Source organism: Equus caballus, chromosome 18 (genome assembly GCF_041296265.1).
Source record: "Equus caballus isolate H_3958 breed thoroughbred chromosome 18, TB-T2T, whole genome shotgun sequence".
Lineage (NCBI taxonomy): Eukaryota > Metazoa > Chordata > Mammalia > Perissodactyla > Equidae > Equus > Equus caballus.
Window position 1 is genome coordinate 73,009,366 of NC_091701.1, and position 17,713 is coordinate 73,027,078.

The window sequence follows — 17,713 nt, forward strand, 5'->3', positions numbered from 1 at the left end:
GGCAGGCCGGAGAGAAAGAGGAAAGAGACGGGGGGACTCGAGAGGGATGGGCGGAGCGCGGGAGCCCTGGAGGCCGGAGGGGGAAGGGCCGGTGGGCGTCGGGTGGGTGAACCAGGAGCTGGAGAGGCGATTAATGATGGTGAGCTGATCGGGCGAGGGGAGGGGGACGTCAGCTGTCACGTCGCAAACACCTCTCCCTGCGCAGTTTAAAAACCCTTCCTGTGCAATTTTGAACCGCCTCAGGCCTCCGCTATTTCGCTTCTCCCAGCGGTGAGAGAGCACAGTCCCAGCTCTCTGGACCAGTTATCTCGAGAAGAGAACAAATGGCTTGTACCCCGCCTTTTTTTGACTGCCGACGTTGGCCCAGTAGGTAACAGCGCTTACAAGCACCGGCTCATAAAAAACCACCAGCAGGTCGACAAGCTTCTGTTCTTAGTATACGATGAAAGTCTGAATCACAAAAAGCATCGTTAGTCCTTAAAAAACGCTCCCCAAATTTCCACTAACACTGACTCCCCCAACAGGTTTGTGGGTGATCGGTTTGACTCTGACTTGCCTCTTGCTCCCCAGAACCTACACCTCTTGGGGACTTGATGCCACCTTAACGCAAGGAGGCAGTTTCGCTCAAGCTGCCACTCAGACTCTCAAGTGACTTAATTAATTTTGAAGAATTTCAGTTCGGTTTTGCACAAAGGAGGGGGTAAAAAGCAGCTCAAAAACCATTATCACGTATAGCCGTTCAAAACACTGGAGGGTTAGGAGAAGAAAGACACCTTATCTTTAAAGCTAACCCAAGAGCAGATGGTGTGTGTGGCTAACTACAGAAGTCTTCTTAGAATTATTTTTGGCACTGACTAAATTGCATTTCACTTGGGCTGATTTTCTGGTATTTTTCTTCTGTGCAGAGGAAGTTTGGTTATGACACATAAAAATCAAAGAATTTTAAAGCTGAGAGGAAGCTTATAGTTTATTTTGTGCAATACCCTGATGTTCAGATGTGAGAACATCTGGGGTGTGGGGTGGAATGATGGAGGAGTTAGTGCCAAGGATGACAAATCACTTGGGAAAGGATTTAAGTTATACATAAAAGAGGGTATACATTGAGTCTGGGCACTGGAGAACATCACAGACAGAATGTCTGCTCCTTGTTTCTCCTAGCATATCATGACAACCACAAATAAACCAAGAGTGAATCTACACTTTCTCATGTATCTATCCCAGTGCTGCTTAAACTTAATATGCATATGAATTGCTTGGAGATTCTGTTAAAAAAGCAGATTCTGATTCAGTAGTCCTGGAGTGGGACCAAAGATTCTGCATTTCTAACAAACTCCTAGGAGATGCTGGTGATGCTGGTCAGTGGACTACACTTTGGGTAGCAAGGATCTGTCCTGCCTGAGGACTCTGTTACTTGGAGAAAATCGTGAATTTGAAGATGACGCAGCTTACTCTTCTGGTGGCTTTCATGAATTGTGGCAGCCTGCTGCCTTGATTGTCTGCTCAGAAAGGAGTGGGATAGAAGACAATGGACTCTCTATGTTCGCAATCTTGCTGTTCCTACTTTTTTAACTTTCTTTTTTCCTGTCCATCGTTATCTGCCTCCTGGGTTCACTTCCTTTCATATCTAACCTAACCCTCCTGAGCATCACTTAACCACCCTCTGCCAGGCCTGTCAACTTCCTGAACTCTTGTCTTTCATTCCCACTGTGCTTCCAAATTTCCAACCTTGGGTCAGTATAGTCTGGGCTCTGAGCTCTGACAGTAGTGGATCTGCACACGGCTGGAGAAAATGACACAATCATTTGAATACTGTTCAGAAATACTTCTACATGTTTCTGGTCAACTTTCTCTCCTATTCTTCAAATCACCTCTTTTTAAGCTCCCTACACTATCTCTTCTTTCTCTTTTAGCAGATTATTAGTACATAACTTGATCTTCATATTCACAGAATTTTGATTTTGGGGTGCACATTCCTTCAACTCTTCATTCCCAGGTTCATCATTTCCATCCAGTCCTAATTCCGTTAATATATCTAAAATGCTTGGAACAATGCCTGGCACATAGTAAGCATTATTAGCGTACTTTGCTGTCCTTAGAGGATGTCAAAAGCAAATCCCTCTAGTTGTGTTTTAGTTTCCATCCCCTCCCTTCTCTTCAGAAAATTAGTTCTGTCAAGTTCAAGTCTCTGTCAATCTCTCCCATTCTATCCTCCGTCCCCCGAAGGACATAAATATGCTTAGATCTTATTAATTTAAAAAAAGAGACGTCCTCCTTGCAGCTATCACCTGTAGCTCTTGCCTTCTCATCTCAGCAGCGTTCCTAAAGATATGGCTTTTTAAACTTAGATTAATGCAGCCTTTCATAAAGGAAAAGACCATTTTATAGTCATTTGGCAATCACCTCACAACCGAAATATTTAGTAAATTTATTAATATATCAGTTTTTCAGAAAACCTTCTAGGTTTGTTTAAGCTCCCTTTAGTTTTTGTTTGTTTATTTCATTTACTGGAGACAAAGAGTGTCTTCTCAATACAGAGTAACCGCCCTCCTATTACCTAGTTTTTGTGCAGGGGAACAAGGAATCATGCTGTCTGGTGTAGGAATCTATTTGTTTTCTAAAATTAATTTCACTGAACTATGCTGGTCTCAATGTGCTACCCTCACACTATATGTTTTTAAATAAGCTTTAATTTCTCTTTTTCTTAAAAAAAACCTCTACAAATCTCTAATAGATTGGCTCTGAGAAACTAAAATTTATTCCACTCAGTTGGTTTAAAGCTCGTTCTCAAGCTTGTTAGTTTTACATCCTGGTATCTTATATGTGATAGGCATTCAATATATATTTGTTTTTAATTTATTTGAAAATAAGTCAGATTCTACAGATTACAATCATAAAAGCTCACCTTTTCTTTGATGCTTCAAAGCTTAAAAAGAAAAGAAAACATAATGCCAGCAACTCTGTGGCTGCCAGCTCTGTTTCCAAGGAAACAGAGAATAGATCATCAAAAACAAAATAAGGATTTTCAACCTGATTACCCTTTTTTCACCAGTTCAGTCTCCATTCCTGCAAAATGAAAGCCGACATAACCTCAGCCTTGCAATCTAGATTTTTAATTCTGTTTGTGCTTTCTCTCACTATTAAAACCAGGCAAAAAATTTAATCTCTTGGGTTGTATGTTGGTTTTCTTGTAGAGAGAGTTAAACTCATTCACAAGGATGGAGAATACCTTTTGAATACGTATAAGCACTATGTACATTTGCTGAATAACCTAATATGTTTTAACCTCAAAACTGTCAAATGTTTAAATTATTGAATCTCAGATTTAACATTTCTTTGGAATAATATGAGAACGTAATGGAAATTTATAAGAAAAGGATAAAGACTTCTAGAATGAAATGTTTATTTAAAGGAATAAGAAAGAGGGATAGGACAATGAAAAAAATGATAGGAGTCAACAGGAAAATAATTGGATTTCCATTCAATAGAGCAAAATACCAGTCTAACATTGTTCTTTGTTTCACAGATTTGTATTTACCATGGATAAAATCACAATCCTGAAAAATAACAGCTGTAGATAACAAATTCGGTTTAGCATTATAATATTACCTAGTGGTGCTATGTATTTTGTAAAGGCAGTATTCCTCTCAAATCAGCATTTTACACCTTAAACTTACACATTGTTATGTGTCAATGACATTTAATAAAGTGGGAGAAAAAAAGCAGTATTCCTCTACTTTGTCTTCCTTCTTCTTCTCCCCAAAGCCCCCCAGTACATAGTTGTATACTCTAGTTGTGAGTGCCTCTGGTTGTGCTATGTGGGATGCCACCTCAGCATGACCTGGCAAGCGGTGCCATGGCTGCGCCCAGGATCCGAACCATTGGAAACCCTGGGCTGCTGAAGTGGAGCGCGTGAACTTAACCACTCGGCCACAAGGCCGGCCCCTGTATTCCTCTATTTTAAAAATTTAATTGAAACCAGAGGATTCTCTTTGGGATGAAGTGGATAATAGAAACTTGCTTTAATAGAAGTACACTTTAAGAGGCTTTAGATGGCATATCAATATTTTCAGATAATGAATAATGAAATTCAGATAATAACACTAATGGAAAGAATGATTAATGTAATCATTATTTGGAGTATGCCTTATATCAGTTTTCTGCTTATATGTCTATTTCCCCCCAAAGGATTCCAGCTTTTCAAAGGCATGGGCTCTAAGAGGGTCTTGGTCATTTTTAATACCTAAACCAAGTACAGGACCTTGTAACTGGAGGTATTCCATGAATGTTTTTGAATAAATGTTTTTTATTTATTTAAGTAATACTCCATATTTTAATTAAAGGTTTTAGCTACATTTGGGCCTTTTACTATGAAATGCAAAATTTGTGATGTTCAAACACATTTTAGTTATAAACACTAATAGCCAAGACAGACTGTTGTAAAACAACTCTTAATATTTGAAAAAGTTTATGAAAAAGACTTGAAGAGTAAAATATTAATTCAGAAAATTAGCTTAGCTAACATAAAAGACTTTATATTAAAAAAGAATACCAACATGTAAAACAAATATGTACTTGTCTTGAGAACAGTAAGGCACATAGGAAAAGATGGTGAGTTTTGGCTAATGTACATATTTTTATATGTAAGCAAAGTGTGGAACTTGATAAGACCTTTGAAAATATTAGCAAAGGATCTGGAAATGTGTCCTTATCTATATATTGAGGAAGTTGGACCAAATCAGAAATCAACAAACTCTCTGTAAAGAGCCAGATAAAAATTTTCAGCATGATGGGCCGTAAGGTCTCTGTCACAACTACTCAACTCTGCTGTTGTAATGTGAAAGGAGCTATAGACAATAGGTAAACAAGTGTGGTTGTGTTCTAATAAAACTTTATTTACAAAAACAGATACTGGGTCAGATTTGGCCTGTGGGCCAAAGTTTGCTGATCCCTGGACTCAAGGATCTTTAATTCAATATTCCAGATTCAATATTTTATAGTGAATGATAACATTAGCCAACATGGATTTTCTGATTTTTCAAACTTGTTAGACATTGGTCAAGAAATATGACTAATGGTGAGATAGCAGACAAACCTAGGCTTTAAGTATAATTCAAACTTTAGCTAAATGCGCATCAATTTAACCAGAGTTCTGTCTATTTAGTATCACTGTGCATATATATGAAATATTGTGACATTGCTTGATGTAGTATTATGACTAATTTTATTAATGGATCCATTTTAAATAACTACCTAATATATTTTATGAAGCATATTCAAACATATATGGATATAGGAAATCTCTCTAAGGAACATTAAGGCATAATAAATACTATTAATTTTTAAGAATCTTAAGTTTCCTCTTAGAGGGCTAGGGACCAAAGTAATGGTCACTCATATGTTAGGACAATTAGAAAGCGATATCAGAAAGCTAAGCCTGCCCAAAGTACTCAGCTGCCTTTCTTATGTGTCTCATTTAAAAAATTCTTAACCTGTGCTTTCCCTGGTCCTGGAGCTAGGCCACTGAGGAAAAGAATCAGGTGTAAAAAAATTTTATGCTAAAAACAGGGTTAGCAGAAGGTTTCAGTTGTACTTAAGGGACAAATGCCTGTTTGAGACACAATCTCAGCAAAAAGGGAATGATGGTGGAAGCCAGTGGACATTTCTAGGAAGAACTGTTGTGGGTATCTTGTTTTCATTCATTAGTTAACTTTTTAATTCTGAAACAGAGGGAGCTCCCAAGAGTTCAAACTCCAAAATGAACTTTTCTCAACTAATAGCATGATGTAAGGAGTCTTGGGTCAATTTTTAACCCTGATTCATTATTTCTATGATTTGAGAAGTTATTTCATTTCTTTGAGCCTCAGTTTCCTCATTTGCAAGATAGAAAGAATATTTCTACCCTGGGGATTGCTGGGAATACAAATATCTGTGTAAAGCGCCTGATAGGTAATAAGCACTCAGAAAAACTAGCTAGTGTTACTCTGAGCTTCATAGCAATCAGCTATTTAGAAAAACTAGTACTTGCCCCAATAGAGTAAAAAGACTTTCCTGGTACCAAAAGGAAAAGAAAAAGGAAAGACTAACAGTTCATTGAACACAAGGACCATCAGCTTTCTATCTGTCAAAGAGGCTAACATGATGTATGGCACCAAATTGACATTCTGTCAAACATTGTCAGAAATACTGACAATTAAAAAAGGTGGGAAGTCCTTAAAGGAGAGATGAGTACACTTTACTTACAGGCAGCAGAAAGATTCACTCTCTGTTAGTTTTTTAGGGACCAGGGAGTCCCCTCCGAGGGAAGCACATTTCAGTCAAGAGTTTCCGTGGCCGGTTGATTGTGGACCTCTGTCCTACCTATGGTTCGAGGCAGCTGTCCAGCATGTTTGTGTTTTTCTGTTTAGTGGCTCTTCCTAAAGCTGTGCGACCCTTTTCCCTTCTGCTACTGCAAGGCCTACTGCAAACCTCCAGCTGCGGGTGTGCTTCTTAAGTCCTCTCTGCTGAGCAGTTGCCTGGTGCCGAAGCCCCCAAGAAAGGAAACACATGGGAAGATTTTGGGCTCGCTTGCTGGATGCTGCACAGGCCAATGCCAAGATGGGTACACAGAAGGGTCCCTGGCTCTGCTGTTCTCAAAACCCTCAATTCAAAAAGTCACTTTATAAAGGCTCTAGGAGCTCCCCTCTGAGAGGTCCTGCATGACTTTGAGCAGAGCCAGAGCCAGCAGAGAGTCTGTCTGGAAGGGGTTGGCCTGATTTTCAACCTCTTGTTACTCTTCCTGCATCTTGGGAGTGGGTCACATGCCATGGGCTTTAGCAGCCAGGTGTGTGCTGGCCTGCAGGTCTGCTCAGTGTAGCCCAGCAGGTCCTACCTCAGTGCTCCTGACTTACCCTGATGCCTCACCAAATGGAGGATGATGGATGCTCCTCCTTTCTCATAAGTGGTGCTGAGATGGATCCCGTCAAGCAGTGAAAAGAATCCAAACAGCAGGAGCTAGACTGAGGTCAGAAACAGGAGGTGACTAGTTGCCAATGTTTAGTCAACAAAAGCAGAGTGAGGAGCAGGACAAAGTTAGTAACCAAGACAACAACCAGAGACTCCAAGTCTGAACAGAAGCAAAGGAGAGAACCAGAGTCTAAGGAATAAAATGAAGATGATTGCTAGTGGTGCAGACCGAGAAGAACAAAGGAACTGAAAATACATTTGTAGTTAAGTTTGCTATAGAGCATTCCACTGTGGTCAGATGTGAGCATGTCTTGGAGGTCCCGGATATGCTCCTTTGAGCATGTCTGTTACCCTTCCTCATTAATATCTGCCTCTCCATCCTAAATATAGGGAGCACTCATGGATTAACAGTACTGGTATGACGTGTACAAGTGGGTGATGGTCCTCAAATAGATATGCGTATACCTATGTTCATAGCAGCATTATTCACAATGGCCAAGAGGTAGAAGCAACCCCAGTGTCCATCGACAGACAAATGGATAAACAAAATGTGGCACACATACACTGACACGCACACACAGTGTAATATTATTCAGCCTTAAAAAGAAAGGAAGTTCTGATACATGCTACTACATAGATGAACTTTGGGACATTATGCGAAGTGAAATAAATCAGTCACAAAAAAGATAATGCTATATGATTCTACTTCTATGAGTCCTCTCTGCTGAGCGGTTGCCTGGTGTAGTCAAGTTCATAGAGACAGAAAGTAGAATGGTGGGTGCCAGGGCGTGGGGGAGGGGAGAGTGGGGACTTATTGTTTAATTACAGAGTTTTAGTTTTGCAAAACAAAAGAGTTCTGGAGGTGAATGGTAGTGATGGTTGCACAACAATGTGAATGTACTTAATGCCACTGAAAAACACTAAAAAATGGTTAAGACGGGAAATTTGTTATATGCATTTTACCACAATTTTTAAAAAAGGGGGTGATGGGCCCAGCCTGTTGGTGCAGCGGTTAAGTTCACACATTCCGCTTCTTGGCGGCCTGGGATTTGCCGGTTCAGATCCCGGGTGCCGACATGGCACCGCTTGGCAAGCCACGCTGTCGCAGGCGTCCCACGTATAAAAAATAGAGGAAGATGGGCATGGATGTTAGCTCAGGGTCAGTCTTCCTCAGCAAAAAGAGGAGGATTGGCAGCAGATATTAGCTCAGGGCTAATCTTCCTCAAAATAAATAAATAAATAAAAATTAAAAAATAAATAAAAAACGGGGTGATTGCCTTGGAGGATTATCACTTTTCATAGCAATGGGTAATGGTGTGAATTATATATGAATTCTGTCCTCAAAGCATTTTCAGTTTAGTGAGAAATCTGATGATTCTTGTTTTCAGGAAAGAGAAAGTATAGAAATATATTTTCAGGAATTTTTAGGAATTGCTTACAAATGGAAGTGTCTTCCTTTTGGCACCACCAATATTCCAGTACTTTTCTGCCAAAATGATAGTTTCCTGAGGAGAAATTAATAGCCCATCCTACTACGAGAGACAGCAGAAGAGGAAAAAAGGGTAGATTAGGACAGTGTGCTCAGGAAAAATCTAGAAAGAAAAAGGGGGAAATGGAGAAAACATAAATGAAAAGTGGAAAGCAACGTGAAATTGGAAGAAAAATAGGAGAACGTAGCCATAGGTCTCTACTGAAGTCCGTGAAGCCCCGGTAGCAAGCGCAGCAACAAGGACTGTGACGCTTTAAGGGGCAATAATCTGTCCGCAGAAGAGCTCAGCAGAGAAGATTTTGTGGAACAAAACAGGACTCGTGAGAAAAACTGAGCATGGACCTCAGCCCCTTTGACCTGTGAGCTGTTGTAATCCTCTGAGGAGAAAGGAGGCCTAAACAACATCTACATAAACTCTCTAGAACTGTGCTCCTTCCACTTTTGTGTGCATTAGAATCCCCTGGAAGGCTCATTAAAATCAAGGTGGTTGTGTCCTCATCCAGAGATTCTTCGTTAGTAGGTCTCGGTTGGGGGCTGAACATTCACATTTCTAACAAGTTCCCAGGTGATGCCAGATATGTATGGTTCGGGGACCACACTGTGAGAACCACAGCTGTAGAATTAAAGAGGTATAGTATATTGGTGATTGGTTGGGTAAGTTTGGATTTTTTTTCTAATGCTTAAAAAGAAACCCCAAATCAAGAACTGTAGTAAGGGACTGTATTGGAAATATTTAAATCCAGGTAGACCCTGTCCGCCATTTGGTCTCTTAATGCAGTGGGTAAGAGTGTGAAAGACAGACTTGCACTGTGTCACTGTCTAGCAGTATGCACTTAGGCAAGTTTATTAACCTTTCTATACCCTATTTTCTTCATCTGTAAAATTAGGATAATGTAGCACCAACCCAATGGTGCTGTGGGAAGATTAAATGATTGATGCATGTAGAGGATTTAGCACAGTACCACGGCACGTGGTAAATGTAGCAGGCATTTGTTTCTGGCAACCCACCATCCATCTCTGCTATTTTTGTACCAGTTTCCATTACCTCTTCACTCGTCTTGTGTATAGCCTTTTGAAATCTGAATATTAGGAACAAAGCCGAGATAATAACCTGACATACTGATCCTCCCAACTTACCATGGAAACCACTTCATCCTCTGGCAGGTAATTTATAGGCAAAAGTATAAGGACCCATATTGCCTTTATAGAAATGTTTAATCCTTGAGTATTTCCTCCAGTGGTTGCTAGAGAGGGAGAAAGATAGCTCCAGAGGTTTCCTGAGTGAATTAATTAGTTTGCGATTGCAATATTATTCAATATCTTATATTCACAGCAGTGTGCTAGAAGCGTAGCAAGGAAAGCAAAAGGTTTTTGTCTTCTCATTTGTGATGAAAATCTGAAGCTAGCTGATAGGATGGAATGCAATTTTTCATTATCTATAAACTCAATAAAGATTATTAATTTGGGAAAAGAATTTTAATTTCAATGAAACAAATAAACGACCAATTCCAGTTCTCTTATGTTTGAGGATGTACTTATAGTAGCTGATAAATGATTGGGTTAATCATTTCTCTTAAATATATCACAAAGGAACACTCAAGGTCATGGCTTCAAGGCTAGTTTATATGCTATAACCTCTTAGGGGAATGCAAACCTTTCCACCTGCACCTGCCACTTAAGAAGATAAGCTCCAATATGGTTCTATTACATAAGCACACTCTCCAGGGACACACAATTGGGGTATGTGCTCTAAGGGTTAGAGTTTGTTGTTGTTGTTTAATGGCTCTTTTTTTTATTGTGTCTCTTGAATGGCTTCATGTAGTAGACATCTTTAGTAGCTACCTGTAATCCTTTCCTTCTTTCCTTGTGAACGGTCCTTTCTCTTCCACATTAGCCATATGCCTCAGGGAGGCCAGTCCCAGTTCCAGCTCTGTGAAGGGGGGGACAGGGTAGTATTTCTTATCCTAGATTGGCATGTGACAAGGGCTTGTGACACAATTCTGGCTATGACAAAATAAGAGGACGTCTGCTGGGGACATACGGGAAAGCTTTCCTTGCTCTAAAAAGGGGCACACAGGAAGGAGGTGAGTTCTTTCTTTGGTGGGCTTACATCTGCATCTGAAGCGGGATAAGGGGCAGCCATCTTGTAACTAAGAAGGGAGCTAGCCTAAAAGATGGAAGGATAGAAGGATATAAAAATCCTGAGAGCTTTGGTGATGTCACTGAGCTGCTGAATTCAGTAACCCTAGAGGCACCATTCCTCAGGATTTTGTTGAGTAAGATAGTAAAGTTTCCCTATTGTTTGACCTATTTTAAGTTAGATTTCCTGTTACCTGCAGACATTATCCTGAAAGTCATCTGTATGATACCAATCCTTGACTAGGGGAAGTATTCAGAGTCTGGTGTTCTCAAACCCAGCACGGTGGTCACCTTTGCTCCGTCAGTGTTACACCTGAAGTAAAGTCTGTTGAAATGCACCATGAAGCTTCGAGCGAAGCTCTTCCTGGGGACAATGTGGACTTCAATGTCAAAATGTGTCTGTCAAAGATGTTCATTGTGGCAATGAACCAATGTCACCAATCTCACCAATTGCTGGTGACACCAAAAATGACCCATCAATGGAAGCAGCTGGCTTCAGTGTTCTATATGCAGCTGCTGTGGATTGTCACACAGCTCACATTACTTGCAAGTTTGCTGAGCTGAAGGAGAAGATTGGTCACTGTTCTGAGAAGAAGCTGGAAGATGGGCCCAAATTCCCTCAATCTGGTGATGCTACTGTCATTGATATGGTTCCTGGCAAGCCCATGTGTGTTGAGAGCTTCTCTGACTATCTTCCTCTGAGTTGTTTTGCTCTTCATGACATGAGGCAGATGGTTACTGTGGGTGACATCAAAGCAGTGAAGAAGCAGGCTGCTAGAGCAGGCATGGTCACCAAGTCTGTCCAGAAAGCTCAGATGGCTAAGTGAATATCATCCCTGGTACCTTCCGCCCCAGTCTTAATCAGTGGTGGAAGAATGGTCTTAGCTCTGTTTGTCTCAATTGGCCATTTAGGTTTAATACTAAAAGACTAGTTAATGATAACAATGCATTGTAAAACCTTCAGAAGGAAAGGAGAATTTTTTGTGGACCATTTGTGGTTTTTGTGTGTGGCAGTTTTAGGTATTAGTTTTTAAAATCAGTACTTTTTAATGGAAACAACTTGACCAAATTCTGTCACAGAATTTTGGGACCCATTAAAGGAAAGTTTAATGAGAAAAAAAATTCTACTACTCAGCCCAATCTATTTGAAGCCCAATCAGAGAGATTACTAAGGAACATGAGGAATCTTTTGAATGATGGATAACTTAATTATCTTGATTGTGGGGATGGTGTCATGGGTGTTTGCATATGCTACAACCTATCAAGTTATACAATTTAAATATGTGCAGTTTATCATCTGTGAACTGTATCTCAAAGATAACTTTTGCTGACTACAATGCAATTAAGTTAGAAATTAATAATAAAGAGAGAACTAGGAAAAATCCACATAGAAATTTTAAAACATTTCTAAAAATTCATGAGTCAAAGGAAATCATGGTAAAATTTAGAAATTCTTTAGAATTGAACAATGAAACAATACATAACAAACCTTATGAGGTGCAGCTAAAGTGTTACTGAGAGGGAAACTTACTGCCTTAAATGCCTTAAACACTTACACCAGAAAATAAAGGGGACTTGATATTTTTAATCTAAGTTAGGAAAAAGAGAGTAAATAAAGAAACAGAAAAAAAGGAAATAAAAATAAGAACTGAAATTAATGAAATTGAAAATACACATATAAAGGAAAGATCAGCAAACAAAAGTTGGTTCCTTAAAATAACTAACTAGAAAAACCTCTGGCACGTTTAATCAAAGGGGAAAAAAAGGAGGAATAAAAGAGTTGAAAAAGGAGACGAGATGCAGTAGACATTAAAAAGATAAAAGGATATTATGATCTACTTCTAGCCAAGGTGGAGTAACAGGCACCACATTTATCACCCTGCCTAAAACAACTGAAAAGCCAGACAAAATATATGAAACAACAACTTTCATTGGATATCAGGGAACAAACAATGATCCCTAAGAGATGGAAAACAAATGAGCAGAACCCTATGATTGAACTTAGTGTCTTGAGAATTTCTGGGCCATGGCACAGGGAGGGAGAGAGAATCAAGGTGGAGCCCAGCAGCTTCTGCAAGTTGCTGAGTTGCTTCTCAGAGAAGGCAGAGCTGAGAGTCCAGAGAAAGCAAAGAAGCTGAAGTTTGCAGGACAGAGTACCTGACTTGAGAAGGCTGCCCAGAGAGAGAACCCGGGACAGCTGCACGAGTGTGAGGAAACTACCTGAGGCCTGAGAAAAGAACATCTGAAAGCATTTTAAGGGAAGGATGCCAGGAGTTCACAAAGGGCCAAGAGTATGCCTGCTACCACTAGCCAGTTTGGAAAATCTCAGAATTTGCGGGCACTGGATGAGTACTCAGAAAGGATTCCAAAGGGAGATGAGAAAACTTTTGGGGGTGATAGATATGTTCACTATCTTGATTGTGGTGATAGTTTCATGGATGTTTACATAGGTCAAAACTTATCAAATTGTATACTTTAATACAGTTTATGGTCTGTCAACTATATCTCAAAAGAGCTGTTAAAAAACATTAAAAAAGAAAAATAGAATCTAGACCACAAATGGACAGTACATAATGCAGTACATAATACTCAAGAAATATTTATTAGTTTTGTCATATGGACAACTTTATACAATAAATTTGAAAACTTATATGACATAAGTGAATTCCTAGAAAAATATAACTTACAAAATTGACTCAAAAAGAAAGGAGGAAGGATAAATTGTTTCATATCCTTTAAAGAAATGAAAGCAGAATTTAAAAACTGCTCCAAAATGAAAAGCATTATGCCCAGAAAACTTTTACAGGCATATTTTAGCAAATGTTCAAACAGGATAAATAAAAAACACAATGTAGTAAGCTAAGAATAAAGCCACATGTTCAATACTCACTATATATGTAGAACACGCTAAACTCAACAATTTAGAGAAAAAAATCCAACCTTAGTGGAAGAGTATCACAATTATCTCAATAATTGATAGATAAAGCAGAAAAAAAATCAATAATGATAAAGATGACTTAAAAAGAATAATTTCAATCCTTTCACAAATGCTTCGGTAGAATAGAAATAAAGGCCCCTCAGTTCATTTTATGATATTAAAATACTGTGATATGAAATCTAGTCCAGAAAAGGAAAAATTACAGATCAATCTCATCCATGCACATAGATGCAAAAATCCTAAACGACAATTAAAAAAAGCCCTATCAATGTATAAAAAATATGTTATTAGGTTTTTTTCAGAAACAAAAGATTGCTTTAACATCGTTATATGTATAATGACATATTGTTTACAGATACATACACATGCTATCTTTAATGCCAAAATTTTGAAAGCCTTCCCTGTAAGATCAGGAACAATACAAGCATATCCACTACCAGAACTTTTATTATATTCTCTATTTTATGACGAGGATATTCACTATCATGACTATCCGACATTGAACCACTGATCCTAGCTAGTGTGGTAGGATAAGAAAAAGAAATAAATGGCATAAGAATCAAAAAGGAAAAAACAAAACTCTCATTTGCAGATAATATAATTTCCTATATGGAATAACTCAAAAGATTTCTAGATAAACTATTGGACTTAATATATTTAATAAGGTGCTGGATTAAAAAAATCAACATATAAAAGTAGGTTGCATTTCTAAATAGCAGAAACAAGTTAGAAAAATTAATTTTAAAAGTACCATTTACAATAGCAACAAGACAAAATACCTAGGAATAAACCTTCATAACAGATGTGCAAGTCCTTTACGGGAAAATTAAGAAATTTTATTGAACAACCTTAAATAACATCTAAATAAAAATGGAATGATAATATATGATGCTCATGGATAAAAAGGTACTATCATAAGAAGTGAGAACACAAATGGAATGCAAATATATCTAAAAATACTCAAGTTTTTAGTAATCTGGGAAATGTAAGGTAAAATCACAATGAAATACCACTAAACTTCTACCATAGTGACAAAAATCAAGAACTCAGACGATACCAAATATTGGAAATGATGTGGAACAATGGAAACTCTCATACTGGTCCAGTGGGAATGTAAACTGGACAAGGACTTGGCAGTATATAAAAAAGCTGATCATGCACATACCATAACCCAGCATTTCCACTCCTAGAGAGTGGAAGCTCTGGCACATGTACAGTATGAGATGTACAAGAATGTTCACAGTAACATTGTAACTGCAAAAAAATAGAAACAACCTAATTGTCCATCAGCACTAAATTGGTTACATAGAGTATGGTATATTTATACAGTGGAATACTATAACACAGTGAAAATGAATGGACTACCCTTAAATGTATCACCATAGAGAAATCTGAAAAACAATGTTGAGGGAAAATAAAGCAAGTCAAATAAGAATATAAAATAATTTATATAAAATGCAGAACACGGGCTGGCCTGGTGGCGTAGTGGTTAAGTTCACACCCTCCACTTCAGCATCCCAGAGTTCATGGGTTCAGATCCCGGGTGCAGACCTATGTACTGCTCATCAAGCCATGCTGTGGCAGGCGTCCCACATATAAAGTAGAAGAAGATGGGCATGGATGTTAGCTCTGGGCCAATCTTCCTGAGCAAAAAGAGGAGGATTGGTGGCAGATGTTAGCTCAGGGCTAATTTTCCTCAATAAAATTAATTAATTAATTAATTAAAGGTAAAAAACTAAATGATGTAAATATGCTAATATTAAGATGAAAAGTAAGAGAACAAGCAATACGAAATTCTGGATGGGGTTCCCTCTGTAAGGGTGGAAGAAGAGTGCGGGCACATAAGGGGCTTCTAAGGCACTGGTTATGCTCTATTTCCTAAGCGGGGTGGTGGATGCATGAGTGTTCATTTTATTCTTCTTCTTTAAGCTGTACATTCACACTGCATGCACTCTTCTGTAGAGATGAAATACTTCACAGTAGGAGATCTTGTCAAAGTAAAAGAACAACAGAGATTGTAAATTATCGAGATCCTTTAGCTGACGTGATTGAGATAAGAGCTCAGTTCTGTAATAGAAGTCACATTCCATGAACGGGGGCCGGGGGGGGGGGCTCACTGCTCTTTATTTCTGAATGACTAATATCTTTGTTTGGGTTCCCTTGAAAACAGAACCTGGGATGCGGACTTGGGAGCAGATAGTTTATTCCAGGGCTGATAACAGGAAGCAGGATTGTGAGACAGAAGCAGAGAGGCTGATACAGGGAAGGAGGAAAAGCCAATAAATTGTGTGCTATTGAGGTCTTTGCCGTAGGCAGTAGGGGCTCAACTTCACTAGAACCTTTGAGAATCACATAGAATGCCTCCCAAAGTGGTGCCTGAAGAAGAGGAGACTGTGCATTTACTCACCAGCTGCTGTCCCCATGGGTTGAGAGTTGCTCCTGGGGGTGTTAACTCCCCAACCCTTCTGGGGTGAACCTGCACTTGGACTAGGCTCACGGCTTCCAAGGGAGTGCAGAGGCAGAAAGTGTGCATGAAGTGGCGCAGGAAGTAAATCCCGCAGGCGTGCATGGAACTGTCCACCGCAGCTGTGGCTGAAACCAGAAGTGGGCCGAGGGTGCGCCAAAGCCTCCCCACCATCAGCATGACAGCCAGGCAACACATTTGAAAAGTACACTCATGGTGCATGGGTTGCTTGTTTTAAATGTCTTTTGTGCAAATTCACTCGGAGATAAAAGTGGCAATAAAAATTTTTTTAATTATTTAACAGAACTTATTTTTCCCACTCATCTTTTAAACTGCTGTTCAGGTTCGACGTCTTCTCTGACTGCCCCTGGCTGGATGCCTCCACAATTCCTTGTGCACTTCTCTGCTACTGTACTCATCCGATTATGCTTTAATTGGCAATATGTTTGTCTATCTCTCCCACCAGATTCTGTTTTAGTCGTTCCGGAATGCTGTGTCCTCAGTGCTTGGAAGGTGGAAGTCAATTAAATGTTTCCTACATGGATGAATGAAGGAGTAGTGAGTGAACAACTGAATACGGAAATAAGAGTGGAAGTAGAGCCAGGAAATAGTAGGAGGAGACGAAAATAGGAAGAAACAAAGGAACAAAGCACAGGAAATTCAGTCTGAAATTAGATTTTCCTCACTTTAATATTTTTTCCAAATTATCAATATGCTTTCAATGCATCTTACTTGTATCTTTGTTTTTCCAACTGATTTTCTTTAGGGCATCACTGAAGAAAGGCATGGCGGGTGATATCCACAGGGGCAGGATATCCATGTATCCCTGAATATCCATTCATCCATGTAGCAAAAAGCATAACACCCTGCTTTTCTTGCTTGAGGTTTGAAGAGATAGGCATGGAGTGAGACAGATGGCGATTGACATGTTATTCATAATTCATAATTCATAATATAAGCATAATTTGCTTGCAAGTCCTTTGGAATTCAAACTACATGATAAATTCCTGTTTCTTGCTTCTTAAGGAAGCTTTTAATTGTACCTCAATTTACTGATTTACTGATAAAGTAATCACAATAACATGATTACTGATAAAGTAATTACTGATAAAGTATTAGAGAATGGGGCTTACGTCTGTGAGCAATACTGAACTCCAGAATTAAACTGACACACCCTCTCAGGTGTGGACTACCACTGGCTGCCTACAGGGGCTAGTTTTGTAACACTGTGGCTTGGAGACACGGATACTTCCTGAGGGCAGCTGGCCCCCAAGAGGAGGAGAGGAGGAAGAGTGGGGCTCTGATTGCTCATTTCCTGCTCCTAAATTCATGATCAGATAGGTCACTTCTCTTTCTCAGAGTAGAATGTAGGGATGGAGAGGATTATGCTAATCAATGTTGCTTCCACTGGAAGAAAACACCAGGAGTGGGGAATACATGTTCCTGCTAAAGATAGACATTTTATAGTTAAGGCAAAATAATGCAGGGGAGAAAGACACATTCCTCTACCTTCTAGGTCCTTCTGGCTTATCTAAGAATTATATTGACATGAGGCAGAATAACAGGAGAAAATCAAAGAAAGTTTAACAACATGTATACATGAGAGAAACCCAGGAAAACTGAGGAACTGGCCAAAATGTCTGAAGCCACCACCTTAAATATCATCTTCAGCTAAGAACAAAGGAGGATGTTGTGGGTAGTGGTTTATAACTTCAAAGGGGAGGAAGGTAATTTACATGGA

At 39.2% G+C, this 17,713-nt stretch overlaps 1 pseudogene; it reads left to right on the top strand.

The window, feature by feature from the left end:
- The first annotated feature begins 46 nt into the window (after positions 1-46).
- On the top strand, positions 47-11,397 carry LOC138918635 (elongation factor 1-alpha 1 pseudogene; annotated as a pseudogene).
- Positions 11,398-17,713: the final 6,316 nt, after the last annotated feature.